Here is a 14,935-nt window from a genome sequence, read left to right as displayed (position 1 = left end):
GTATAGAGCAATAATATTCCATTACTTTCCTATATCAAAACTTATTCAGCCATTCCCCAGTTGATGATGATGATCATTTTCTGGTTCTTTAGAATGTGGCTAGTTCTTGATGAAGGTCTTGATGAAGCATGCAGATCAATCTACTGAGACAACATCATCATGAAATGTGAAGGGACCTGGACTCCATTCCTGGCTCTGATATTTATTACTAAACTCAAAACTGTGGGCATACACAAATCTCGGGAACTTTGTTCTTTGTGCCAACATCTGGAGGAAGCACATTAGGGTTTAATCTGCTCAGCCCGCTGGAGATCTGAAGTAGCAAAAGTTGATCATGAAAACCCTTCCTAACAGCCTCCATGGGTAGTAACTTGTTGATCCACTGGATTACTGCGGTCTGACATTCAGACGTGTTGGATGATAGTGGTGGTTGTGAGCTATTCATTTGTGTAACAGGCAAGTCATCTTTTCTCTCTGAGTTTCAGTTTTCTGATCTGCAAAATGAAGACATTATACAAGATGATGAGCTCTTCTACCTTAAAATCTGTGATTCTGTTATCTATTGGTTTTATTTGGCCTCTAGGTACCCAGAATTTCAGGGCAGAATGACCCTCAGTGCCAGGTGACCTTGAGCTATTGTTCCCTAAACATCATCTCCAACAGGTAGTTGACCAGCCCTCACTTGGAGATTCTCTCCCACTGATGGTTAGTTTATTAGCTTTTTTTTGTTTTGTTTTGCTTTTCTTTTACTTTGATTTTTTTTTGATTTATGGGTGTCTTGGTAGGAGAGAGGTGGAACTAGGTCTCCTATTTTGCTCAGAAGGGGTGTACAGTAACTACTCATGGGTCTGATTCCATTGTTGATCAATATGGAAGATTTCTCCATTTTTGATCTAGATCAGTTCATCCTGGTGGCCCTCTGTTTCCAAGGGCTTACCATATTGGTATCGGACTTGGTGGAGGCATTGGTCTTCAGATTAGAGTTTCCAAACCTGAGCAACCCCTCAGCCTTGGCTTCCCCCAGTAGCTAGAATTATAGGTATGTGCTCCCCAGCCTGACTAAACTTTGTTAACCCCATCCCATTCCAATTCAAGAACCTTGATCGATATAAAGCTTTCCTTGTACTATTTTGATATTTGAGATCTATGATCTTCTTAATCTGGGCACTGTATTCAGTGATGCAAATTGAGATTCACTCATAGTTCCTCATCCTATGTGACTCGTCTATGTCTTCACATAAATATTTCACGAAGGGTCCATTCGTTGTTCAGAGGACCTTTCTGTCTCTTTTGTTTGCCATTCCCTTGGTACCAGTGAGTATCTGTCATTCGTTATTTTTATTACCTAATCATTGGTCATATAGCTGATATTCTTCATATTGCTTCTTTGTTGGTAGTATTTCAGCCTACTCGAGCTCATCATGCACTTTGTCACTGCTTTTTGCCTGACCCACAAATGTGATTCTCTATTATTCTCTATTCTATGCCTTGCAAACATACAGCATTCCCAGAAGGACATCTGACAATACAAAGATAATTTAACCAAGCATTTTTATCTAAGTCATCAATAAAGATGTGACCAAGGACAGATCTGAGATGTGATGCTTGACACTTTTCCAAGTTGAAATTGAACCATTTAATGACCACCCTTTGGGTCTAGCCTTTCAATCAGTTCCCAAATCTATTTAACCATATGGTCTAGCCAATCTCTTTCCATTATCCACAGTAATGATATGAAAAACATTGTAGAATGCTTTGTTAAACTCCAGGTAAATTATAGCTATAACATTTCTCTGATTGACAAGTCTAGTAACGCTTTCCAAAAAAAATGCTGTTGTAATATATTACCGATGGTTAATGAAGCCATGTTGGCTCTTTGTAATCACAACATGGAGTGTCACAGCGGGTTAGGTCCAGTGTCTGATGGGGAAAAAATGAAATGACCAGATTCAGAGTAATTCTTTTCTTGGAAATATAGTTATGAAACCTATGAATGGCTCATATTATACCACTACAGAGAGACAGAAGAGAGAGAGAGAGCTCTCTAATATCAGGCTGGGGGAAGGGATTGGGATTTCATCTTTATATTAGGAAAGAACATTTTTTCCTTGCGTTAACTCCCAGACTTGTCCTTCACCCTTATGACACGAACAAATGGCACAAGGAAATGTACAGGTGTGGGTCAACTATAGGTGTTTATGAGAAATAAGATTAAATCTGTCAGTTGTGGTCCTTTTCAGAACAAAGGAACATTTTTAGAAATTGTGCCAGTTGAACTTAGCCAAAGAAAAGCAGTGGAAGGGGACAAGTTCTTCACATTCTCTACGGTCTTTCTGGTGATTTTTTTTTCTCAGTGCAACAGTCACTTGTGTGAGTACCAATGGTTTAAAAAAGTTGAATAATTTGCTGCATGGCTTTCTAGCTTGTACTTCTTTCATACCTCCAGAAGAGTGGGTTTGAGGACAGTCATTGTGGATATTGTTACAGCTATTGCTACATTTCCCTTCCTGTTTTATTTTCTAATTTTTTCCCCTTACTTCTCTTCTAGATTTTCCCCCTTTTCCCCTTCCCTAGACTCCTCCCCTCTCTCTCTTCTTTAGTTTCTCTCCCTTTTTCTCCTCCAGTTCCACATTTTTGTGTATTTTTGATAGCATCTCCTTATCACACCCAATCAACTTTAGTTCAACTGTCATTCAAAACTCCTGAACTCCAGCAATCCACCAGCTTCATCCTCCCCCAGGAGTAGGGATTATAGGTATATATCACCATACCTAGCACATATCTTTGAACTCTCATCTCATGTTAGCTTCTTCTGTTCCAGTCTGGGAAGAAACACAACTCTGAGAGTTTTTAGTGATCTTTTTTCAGGACAGTCAGTACAAGCCTTGCCAGAATATTGTTATGTCATCAGTAAAAGTTTCTTCCATAATATATACTATACTTTTGTCAGGAATCAAAATCAAGCTTTATGATTTTAGAGTTTGTGGGTTCTTTTACTTTTCTTTTTTAAAATTAGGACCAAGATTTGTTCTTTTCCAGGCCTAAAATCCCTATTTCATCCTCCCCAATCTTTCAAAGACCATTGAAAAAGGTTTTACAATCAGATCTGCCCCTTCTTTCCATATCTTGGGATATAGCTTGTCTACATTTATTTTATTTTTTTGCTGAGGCAGTTGGGGTTTAGTGACTTGCCCAGGGTCACACAGCTAGGGAGTGTTAAGTATCTGAAGCCAGATTTAAACTTGTGTCCTCCTATCTTCAGGGCTAGTCCTCTATCCATTGCACCACCTAACTGCCCCTTGTCTACGTTTATTAAGAACAATCAAGCACTCACTCACTGTCTCCCATATGTCTTGGTTTTGAATTCCCTATTGGTTATTTTTTTTTGTCTTTCTGTCTCACTCCAAAGATCATTCTGCTTGGTAGAGAAAATGGCAACTGACCAACTCTGTTTTCCTGCTTGTCAATTAATATCATCCCTTTTTTGATCCTCCTCTTTTCCTTATTCTACTGAACATCATTTTATTGTCCTTGGGATTTCTACCAAGCCTCAGGTCATTCCGAGCTTCAGTGCCCTCACCACTCTGCTTCCAAGTCTACACCAACCTTTCATTTTCATTCTCCAAGACTTTCTCTTGCTTCCATATTCTCCTAATGCCTTTGTGAAATTCAGTTTTCCTAGTAAGTTCTCTGTACACATCCAACTAAACAAATAGAAAATTCCTTCTTTTTTCTTCATCACAATTGTTTATCTTCAGAATTTCACTCTTGAGAGCTTCCTATCTTTGCTGGCTGACTTCTGTACATTTTTAGACCGTGAGAATATACATATGATTTCTTTGGGGATGGATTAAATCTTCTTTTACCCAATCTAGGGTACATGTCAGATTATGTCCAGATTTTTTCATCTTCTGCATCCCATTCTCAAAACACATTTTCTATTGTGTGTGATCCTGGGCAAGTCGCTTACTCTCTAGCTACAAAATGAGGAGAATAATTTCTCCTATACCAAATGCAGGCAGGTGGCTCAGTTGGTAGAACACAGTATCTGGAGTCAGGAAGTGAAAATCCAATCTCAGTCCCTTACTAGTTGTGTGACCCCGGGCAAGTCATTTAATTGTTTGCCTCAATTTCCTCATCTCTTAAAAGAATCAGAGAAGGAAACCCCAAATTGCTCCAGTATCTTTGCCAAGAAAATTCCCAGTAGGCTCACAAAGGGACTGAAATCACAGAACAACAAAACTTCCCAAGGTTGTTATGAGGATCAAATGAGAGAATGTTTGTAAAGTGCTTAGCTCGGCACTGGCACGTAGGATGCATTTAATAAATATTTTGCTGTGTACCAGACCCTGAACTAAACATTGGGGATATGAAGATGAGAAAAGAATCAAGACTATCCTTGCTGACAAGCACCTTTTGCTTTAATGGAGGGCTGAAAAGTGGCAGGAGAGAGTGGGGTGGCCAGTGTCGGGTGACAAAATCAGTAAGCATTAGAATTAAATTCTAACCCAGATCCCCTTATTTCAGGCAAAGTATTGATTTGTTCAGCTATGACTTCTGTGAGTATGTTGTAATTCCCAACTGAACTTTTAAAAATCATCCCTTGAGGTAATTGTCATGGCTTAGAGCCCTATGGGAAAAAGGCACAATGTATTGCCATGATTCTTTGGAAGTAAAAACTTTTTGGAACTTTTGTAGCGATAGGTACTCTTTCTTCTCGAATCTCTGAAGTGTAAAGCCCATAACAAAGGGCTTTGTGTTTGTCACCACTGAGACCCTACATATTAGGACAGGGGTTTTATCTCCGGGTGAGAGTTGTGTAGGACATGAAAGAGGACTTTGTAGAAGAGAAGATCACATTAAACACAAGAATGGTGCCCTTGAATCTCGGAGGTCAAACGGTCTCCTCTCTGTTCATCTCTGAGCCAAAGTTGTGGCACAGTGGAAAGTGAATGGGACTTAGTAAAAAGAGCTGGTTGGAGTACCGGTGCTGTTACTAACTCACCACGCCGTGCTGGACAGACCACTTAACTTCCCTGGGACTCAGTTTCCTGATCTCTGCAGTGATAGGGGTAGAGTAGAGGTTCCATAAGGTACCTCCCATCATTAACAGCTGGAGTCAAAACCAGCACCAAGACTTTGAAGCAGGATGCTGGGATTCCTCAATGTTCTTTCCAGTTCCATGACTTCTACAGAGGATCCTGCCTCCCCAGCTCAGGTTCTGTCTATAGTAATTACACAAGATGACTGAGATGTGAGTATGTAGCTGTTTCCATGCTGAGGCTGAGCTTGGACCATGACAAGATTTCTGTGGAGCCTGAGAACTTGGCATCGGGTAAATGGTGTCATTTAATCACCCATGCTTCCTGCTTGGAATTGAACCCTGGGATTCCTCCCCAGGCTTTCCAACAGAGCTGATAAAAGTCAGGAAGCCCAGCAGGCAGCTCCCTGAATTCCACAGCAGCTGCAGGCATACAGATGTCCCCCTGCTGTGTTTCCCACTAGGGTGGAGGAGCTAAAGTCAGCAGTAACCCAGGTAACCCCATGGTGCTCTGCACCTGTCCTGGTTATGGAGTGTGCCCAATCTCGCATACTGGGGGTTTATTTGGGAATCTCTGGGAAGTTCTGGTAGGAATGCAATCGGGAAGGGACATGGGGGCTGGAACTAGGTGCCCTAAAGAGGCAGAATAGGGAGAGAAACAGCTAAGTTCATCGACACATTTCATTCATTGTAGCTGTGTGTGTGTGTTTGTGTGTGTGTGTGTGTGTGTGTGTATCTTTGCTGAAAATATGTTAACATGTCAGGGTTGGAGGGAGGGAAGGAAAAAGTGAAATTGAGGAAATACCTTCAATTCAGCATGGTGGAGTAGGAAGGGAGGTGGGAGAATTGAACTTGAATCTTGTCCCTGATCCTTTGTATGCAATCTTGAGGAAATCACATTCCTTCTGTGAGTTTCCATGTCCTCATCTGTGAAATGGTACAGAAAACTCACACTACTTGTCCCATAAGGTTATAGTTTTAAAACTTTGTAAGATTTTAATCGATAACTTCAGTAAACTTGAATTCTTCAATCAGTGAAAAGGTGGAAAAAAGAGCTAGAGATATTTAGCAAGTGAAATATAGTTTAGATGAGTGTGTGTGTGTGTGTGTGTGTGTCTTTGATGGATGAACTTGCCTTGAGAAATCCATCCTAAGCTCCAAGAATTAGCTCATTTGCCCCCACCCAGTGTGACATAGGCTAGCTAGCTCACTCTGTGAGGAGGCTCATAGCTTTAGACCTAAACAAGACCTCAGAGACCATCTAGTCCAGCACACTATCTTGTGAAACTAAAGCAGTCGGAGGTAGGATTTGAAAAGCCATCTAGCACCTTGGACAGAGCACCAGATGGATCTGGACTAAAGTCTTGCCTCAGAAGCTTTCTAGCTGAGTGACCTGGACAAATCATTAAATATCTGTGTCTGTTTTTTCATCTTCAAACCATGGGAATTGGATGTATTTGGTCTCCATAGTTGTTCCAGCTCTCCATCTTTGATCCTATTAACTTGTGCCAGGATTTTAACCCCTGTATCATGAAGCTGATTAAATGGTCTCGGGTTCCTTGAGGTTTAAAATCTATGCTCCTAAGATCTTCCCATGTCAAAAAAGCCAGGGGTGACTAAATGTATGTGAAGACAGACTCCTTCAGAGTCGGACTTTCCTGAGTTGTTCATGCCTAGAATATTTTATGGCAAACAAACCATAGACACTGATACTGAAGGATCAACTCCTTTTGTCAATTTTACTATAAAACTCTATAGTCCCTAACATCTGTGGGCCACTAAGATCCAATTAGTTTCATGGTATTCAGCTATACATGTGTGTATATGTATTCAATTCCATATACAATGGCAAAGTGAAAGTCTGGAAATATCAGGGAGGTAGAGAATACACACATTTTCTCCTTTTCAATATATGTTTTCTGCTAATAGTGTTCTACAAACAATAAGCCCTTTTTACCTTGACTGAAACTGGTTTCTAACCTGTAAATGGCCAGAATAGAACAGAGCAGGCTAGAAACAGGAGAACTGGGAATCAAACAGAAGCTTAATTAATTTCAGAATGAGGAAACCACTTGTAAATGGAAGCTCTGAGGAGGGCTTAACAAGCTGAAGCTTATATTCTAAAAATACAAAACCACAAGTGGACTGGACCATGATACAATCATTCTCGGTCTTGAGTAGCGGTTTCTACAGCACGTTCATGCATGGACAATGCAGATATTTCTGAATCTTTTGGAAATGGTTTCCAAGATGATTGTCTCAAGTCTTAAGAGTTGTTGAGCCTTGTGATGCTGAAGCAGAATTAGTGTGGCAGGAACAGGAATGCAATCAGGTACAAGCAATAGGGACTGTGAATATGTCAAGAGATTTGATGAATGGCTTTTAGGTCTCTGGGAAATAGGAGGAGCTCCAACAGATCTAAATAGTTATTGATTAATATCCCTCACTGAACACCTGGTACTGGTCAAACTTTTCCAAAGAGGGAGGTCATCCAGTGTATAAAGAATTGTTGTTATGTCAAGCTCAGGGCACAGTCTGCTTGCTGGGCCTTAGCTCTTGAAAACAGGATATCTCCTAATACCTTGACATTTTTTCCTTTTGGGCAAAGGGAGGGAATCTGAAAGAACCTGAGAAGGGACATTTATATGTCACCAAGGTAACCAAGAAAATTTAAAGATTAACATAAATCCCATCTAACAGTGGCATGGAACTAAGTGTTCAGTTAGCTCTTAGCCTGTGTGGAGGCTGAAGCTGGAACAGAGCAGGCAGGAACAGTTGATTAAGGGAATAGAGCATGAAGACAGAATATTCCAGATGCTTCGTGTAGTTATGTGGTCCCTAGATATTTTTTCTTGGACAATGTGTTTTATTCTCAGGATAGCTCCATAAGAAGCTCTGCTTTTTTTTTTTTTGTTCCAAATCTAGTGATTAGTACAACCATTTAAATTTAGTTTTCCAATTTTAAGACTTCAGAGAATTTCAGTTTATATATCATTTGTTTTTTCTATCCTTACCTAAATCGTATACCTGATACAATATTTAACAGATTTGTGAGGTACCAGTCCTGAAGTCAGAAAGACCTGATTTCATATCTGGCTCAGGCACTTAACACTTGCTAGCTGTGTGACCCCGGTCAAGTCACTTAATCCTGATTGCCTCACAAAACAAACAAATATGCAAAATTTATGAGGGTCCAACTGTAGAAGGAACTCTTTTGCCTTTTAAAATAATTCTATAGATACTTTTAAAAAGCAATAAAATAATTTCACTTTCTTTACCTTTCTCAATACATTCTACATGTAAAATCCAATTGATCTTAATTAATAAACCTTTAGAACTTATTATCAAAACATACTTAAAGCCTAAATTTCCATGATAGAGAAATCATATGCATATGTTTATAGTTCTCAGAGAAAATAGTCTAATCCTGTTGCTTTCTCAAATTTACTATTTTGTATAATTGTTACCTTTTCTAATCATTTCTCCCTTAAGAAGATATCATCCCTCTGTTATAATTTGTCCACAAATGCAAGTTAAAATTATAAGATGTTCATACTGCATCTTATTATAGCAACCCAGAGGTTTTCCAGCATTAATATATTATTTAATAGATTCAGCATTATACTTATAAAACTTCTTGATTATGGAAATTTGCTATAAAAGGGGAAAAAAGAGGGATATTCTTAAAGCAACGTATCATAACAACAGGGAAAAGTTCCTTAGCTCTATTTAATGTCAGCCATGAGTCACATCTGACAACCAATGATGTAGTCATCGAGTGTTAAATAGCAGGCTCAGGATTAACAAGGTACAAATTTTCCTTTTCAGAAAGGAAACAGCACAATAGGAAAACAGAGTCACAGGGTTTCTACTTAGGTTATGTCCGAGATTGTCCCCCAAACCTTTCCTAGGCCCAGACATCCATCTTTAGCAGTTCCAGACTGCAGCACATGCCGTTTTTCATTATTGACTTCATGACAATTCAGACAACTATGCCTGTAATTAAAGTTCAAAACAATAGTAAATTAAAGTTCCAGGAATTTTACCTCAAATAGCAATATTTCACTAATCACAACTTCGGGCTTGAATATCTTTCTTGATGTTTCTCTAACAGTTAATACTTTTATTAATCCTTTAGATATAAATTAAAACTAACCATATTCTGGGGTGTCAAACAAAGAACAAATATGTGATTATTATTAACATGTTGAAACTATATTTTTAAAACCACCTTATATACTTTCATAGTAGTCAACAGTTTTAAGTGAAAATTTGCTATTATAGTAAATATTATTATCATTATTACTAGTAATTTTACCTGTTTGTGGTAGTAATAGTATTACTTGTTTTATAATAAAATAGATCTCATTAAGTATTTAACAGTTTTAAAATTTTTTTACATAATAAAATTACATACTTTTATTATATACATACTTTTAAAAGCCCAACTCATAATCTACTAGCACCTAGATTAAAGGAAATGTTTTCTTTTTCTAACAGCATTTCTGGTTTACAATGTTCTCTCAAAGCTCACCATATAGATTTAGAAATACAGTGCAATTTAGAAATATAGCAATAACACAACAATAAACTTCAGATGACATCAGTTGCATTTCCAAATTATCTCATATAAAAACATTAATCTAATAACCTTTGGCATTTTAAAACTGCTTTAGAATTAGCAGGCATATAACAATTACATTCAATTAGAAAAATAATAATAATGTAGTGCTTAGCATATTCTAGTCTTTGTATTGAGCACTTTACAATCATTATATTATTTTGACCTCACAGAAACAGCCCTGGGAAGTGGATGTCATTATGATTTTTCTCTTTACAAATTGGGAAACAAAGATAAGACAAAATCTTTTCAACTCAACAGCTTGTCCTGGCCCAACTGGCCTCTTGGGACATGTGGCTCGTATGCCTCTCCATTGTTCCTCATTTGTAAATGAGCTAGTTAGACTAGATGGCTTCTAAAATCCTTTTTAGCTCTAAATCTATGAACCTAAGTATTCATTCAACCTGGTGAAACCCTTCAGCTTCTAGGATTGCTGGGAATGTATATGTGGATTTTGCACAATTAAATAGTATAAGATTATTTGAATAGAATAAAATGAAGGAAGAAATAGGACTTCATCTGGGCAGCACCTTGGACAGTTAACTTGGCTAATGGGAGATTCTTAGGTTAACTGAAAAGTCTAGTTATGTTATTGCCTGAGTACCCACTAACTCAGTTTTGGGGAATGATGAAGGACTAGGAAAGATCTGTCTTTAGGGATAATAGTTAAAGAAGCTAAGAGGGAGAATGAGGGAGCATATGCACTTATACAGAAGAAAAAAGAAACATAAAATCTCAAAGAAAAAGTGCAAAGTTCTAGGCTTGAAGTCAAGACATTTGGGGGTTTGATTCCACACCTGACATTTTATTAGCTTATAGTTTCGAGCAAGTCAATATTTTTTGGATAATGTTAGAACGTCTCAAATAGAAATCTCCAGCGCAAAGAAAACATTCTACAATTGTGCATATAGTCATGTCTATAGGGGGAAAAGATGCAGGATGGAACCTGATACTTGGCCTTGTAATAACTTTGTGCAATTATAAGTGAAATATTTATTAACCACCTTTTGTGTGCTAGATCTTGTGCTTGGCACAGGGGAAATATTGATGGAAATGCCACAACTTTTGCCTTGAAAGAGCTTCCATTCTTATTGGAGGGAAGGGGAATTACATATATGCACATAAATATAATTCTAGGTTGAATATGGAAACAGAGGAGAGATCCAGGCAGAATTAGCCAGGAAAATGTGAAGGAAGAGAGCTCCAATTTCATAGATGGGGAAGGAGTGATGAGAGAATTAAGAAAGGTTTCATGAAAGTGGTTAGCTGAGTCTGGGGAAAAATGTCCTTTGTTTCTTTTGTTTTGTTTTACTTTCTTCCTTTGTTTTCCCAACATTAAGCACAATTCTCAGCACACAGTAGGTGTTAAATAAATGTAGGTCATAAAAAGCTATTGAAGGTTTTTGGCAGAAAAGTAAACTCATCAAAATTATGTGACAAGTAACTGTGATAATTATGGCTTTAGTATTTGGCATGCTAGGAAACTAGAAAAATTAATTATCCTCTAGAGCAAAGCTTCTTAATCTTGTTTGTATTCTGGGTCCCTTGGACAGCCATGAAGCCTATACAACCCTTCCCATAATTATTTTTAAATAATTGAAGGAAATGCTAAATTTCAGTTATGTATTTGTGTCAACAAAGAGCAATGAGAAAAAAGCTTTGTTTATGGACTCCTGAAATTTATGTGTGGATCCCAAGTTAAGAATCTCTGGTCTAGAAGTACCTAGTAAAGGGAAAAGAATATTTGACTTATTTTTGAAAGACTTAGGTTTGAAGTAGCTAGGTGGTGCAATAAGTAGAGTTCTTATCATAGTCAGGAAGACCCGAATGCAAATCTAGCCTCAGATACTTATAGGCTGTTGTAACCATGGACTGTTTGCCTCAGTTTTCCTCAACTATAAAGTGGGAATAAAAACAGCACCTACTTTGTAGGGTTGTTATGATGATTAAATGAAATATTTGTCAAGTGCTTATCATAGTGCCTGCCACACAGTAGGTACTATATAAATTCTTACTTCCTTTCCTCTAGTAGTTTTGCCATTTATTGTGTGACTCTGAGTAAATTACTTAATCTTTTTTGGGTCTCATTATCCTGATCTGTAAAATGAAGGTGCTGAATTTAGCTATCACTAAGATCTCTTCTGGAACAGCTAGGTGGCACTGCAGCAGATAGAGTACCAAGCCTGGAATCAGGAAGACTTGAGTTCAAATCTAGTGTCAGATACTTATTAGTTGTGTGACCCTGGGCAAGTCACTTTACCCTGTTTGCCTCAGTTTTTTCATCTGTAGAATGAGCTGGAGAAGGAAATGCAAACCACTTTGGTATCTACAATAACCTCAAATAAGATCATGAAGTTGAACACAACAGAAATGATCAAACTACATCAACACATTGAGTTTTAAGCCCTTGGACAACAGGCCATTTCCCTGGCATAACATTTCATAATCTCTGAAATGGGATACTTTTTTACACTACTCACTTCATGAGATTTTTCACATGTAAAAGATTTTTTTATGTCAACCTAAATAGATACATGTCAGAATTTAAACTCCTGGAGGTCATGAAATATTTTGTTTCTCTATAGCATGATTTCTTGGTGCATAGTAGAAGCCTTCATAAATGCTTGACCAATTTGATGTTAATGGAGGATAAAAGAAGAATATAGCAGATATTAGAGAATATATTTTTTCCCTAATAGTTAAGACTTGACAGTTTATGATTGGTTTGTCAGCCAATGGTGGGGAGTGATTCTGTTTGTAAATTCCTACTGGGGCAACAGACACTGTTAGTATGACTTCACTTTAGACAATGGTTTTACCTGAGAGTGGTATTTAACAAACGAATAGACTTATGGGATCCTTATGGAATCTTCAGCTTCTTTCAGGATATGGGACTAGAGATTATAGGATCATAGAGCTGGAAGGGACCTTAGGAGTCATTTAGTCCAGTTCCTTCATTTTACTGCTGAGGAAACTGAGGTCCAGAGAGGGTGATCTGTTTAAGTTCGCACAATCAGTAAGAGGTAGAGCAGACATTTGAATCCATCTATTCCTGACATCAAATTTCTACACAATGCTGCCTCTACTTAGAGAGTCAGGCTGTTATAAATTTCAATATTTCCATGGATTTTTTTCTACCCTAGAATATTAAATATGAAATTATGTCTATATCGGTATATATTACATATAGCAATATATTCAGAATGAAAGTATACTTTCTACTTTGCACTTAAATGTCCCTTCTTTCCCTTTGTTCTTGGTTGAAATGCCAGGATATCCACCATAGGGATCAGCATTTATGAATTCCATCAACATATTTCAAGTCCCAGAGTATTTCATTGGCCAAATTTAGTTTGAGGAGTATTCATTACCTTGAATTATCATACCCAGAGGAATCCTTTAAGGGAAAAAAACCTACTTCTCAAGAAGGAACTATTGCTTAAGCTCCCTATAGTGGTTGTGGGCAGTAGCTATGTGGGTACCACTATCTCCTTTCTTTCTCTTTGCAAAGAGTCCCCTAAGAACTAAGAAATTAGTTCTAATTTATAGTGACCTGGGTCTGAATCTCAGCTCTATCCCATCACTACTATAGTTGTGAACAACTTGCCTTACTTCTTGAGCTATAATTTCTTCCTTTCTAGAGTGATGATAATGAAACATAATCTCTGTGTCATGGACTTGTTTCAGAGAAAAAAGTTAGTTAACCTTAATGTACTACCAAAATGGAAGAGATTGCATAGTATCATCTAGATGAGGCTGAACTTGCCTTGAACATCATTGAGAGGGATCAACTTGGCAATCCTAGAAGTTAGAAGAGGGAATCAGAGTGTGACTTTTCTCCATTCTAGTTGTCCAGGACTACTGGCTAACTTTTTTTAAAACTTCCTTCCCACTCTTGGCTGCCAGAATCTTATTAGCTGTGTTTACATGGCAGGGATGTCGAGCGATTAATTTTTAATGGCTTGGTTTATAGCGTGTTTGAACGGTTTATTGAGTAATTCCCACATTTAAGTGATTAATTCCCCAGAGTTCAGAACGACCGGTTAGTTTTACATTAATCAGGGTTTCTGAATGCCAAGAGACAATCAATCAATCCGGCCTGCCAGGGAGAGTAATGTTAAAATACCTCAAGGTACAATGAGGTTAAGAAAAGGAGTAATTAAAACCCCGTCTTTACCTCATGCAAATTTGATATGGGGTTGGTTCTCTCTATGACTGGGTTCCTCCTCTTACTCTCATGCCCCTCCTGCTCCAGAAAAACACAAATGGAACCCAGATGTTCATTAAGAGTACTAGGATGGTATGATACTCTGAGATTCACACTTCCCTTGAAATGATGTTTGGCCCATCTGCTGTCAAGAAAGACTGTACTCTCTGGATCTCAACGAAACCTCATTTGGAATATCAAAGGCTATGTCACTGGGACGACTCTGGTTTCTGTTCATTATGTTCCTTTGCATATAGGTCTGTGCTGATTCCTGGAAGGAGTCAGCATTTGGAGGAATGCACAAGAATTTATTTGAGGACTTACAAAGTGCCAGGTATTGTGCCGAGGACACAAAGACAAGAAAAAGACAAATGTCTGCCCCCAAGAAACATATCTTAAAGAAGGAAGACAACACATAAAGAAGAACTGAAAAGGGGTGAGGGAGAAGGTATCTCAGGAAAGCCTGTTTTTTTTAAAGCTTGGGGAGTCTAGGGTAGATTCTGAAGAAGAATGAAGACATATGCTGTCTTGGATGTTTTCCTTAAGATGGAGATTCTAGGAGGGTAAGACATCCATCACAAAAAAGGGCCTCATGGTCAGAGAGGCTGAGAAGTCTAGCAGCTAGTGACTACTAGTGTGAGAGGTCTTTTGTGGCATGGTAGAAAAAGCTTATAAAGTCAGGAATTCAGGAGATGAGTCAAGAAAGATTTTTGCCCTGGTTGAGTTTCCATTCTATTAAGAGAGTGAAATGCTAGCATTGATTGCTCTGATAGACAAGACAGCTGGGTAGTACAATGGATAGAGCACTGGAAGGTCTGAGTTCAAATTTAGGTTTAGAAATTTACTAGTTATGTGATCTTGGGAAAGTCACTTAACTCTTTCTTTCACATTCCTCAACTATAAAATGAGGATAATACTAGTTTCTGTTATGGTTGTTGTGAAGATTAAATAATATAATTGTAAAACATTTGCTACAATGTCTGGCACATAGTAAGTGCTCTATAAATGTTAGTTGTTATCATCATCATCATCTCATCAAGATCTTCTCTCTGAAGAGCATGCAAAT

The 14,935-nt window shown here is 38.0% G+C and overlaps 1 protein-coding gene across 1 annotated transcript in view; it reads left to right on the top strand.

The window, feature by feature from the left end:
• LOC105749930 (actin-3-like) overlaps positions 1–14,935 on the top strand; it is a 73,271-nt gene that overhangs the window by 46,502 nt on the left and 11,834 nt on the right. The gene's annotated exons all lie outside the window — the stretch shown is intronic.

This window comes from Sarcophilus harrisii, chromosome 3 (assembly GCF_902635505.1).
Source record: "Sarcophilus harrisii chromosome 3, mSarHar1.11, whole genome shotgun sequence".
Classification (NCBI taxonomy): Eukaryota; Metazoa; Chordata; class Mammalia; order Dasyuromorphia; family Dasyuridae; genus Sarcophilus; species Sarcophilus harrisii.
The sequence above is the reverse complement of the archived record's forward strand: the minus strand, read 5'-3'. Positions and strand labels throughout refer to the sequence as shown.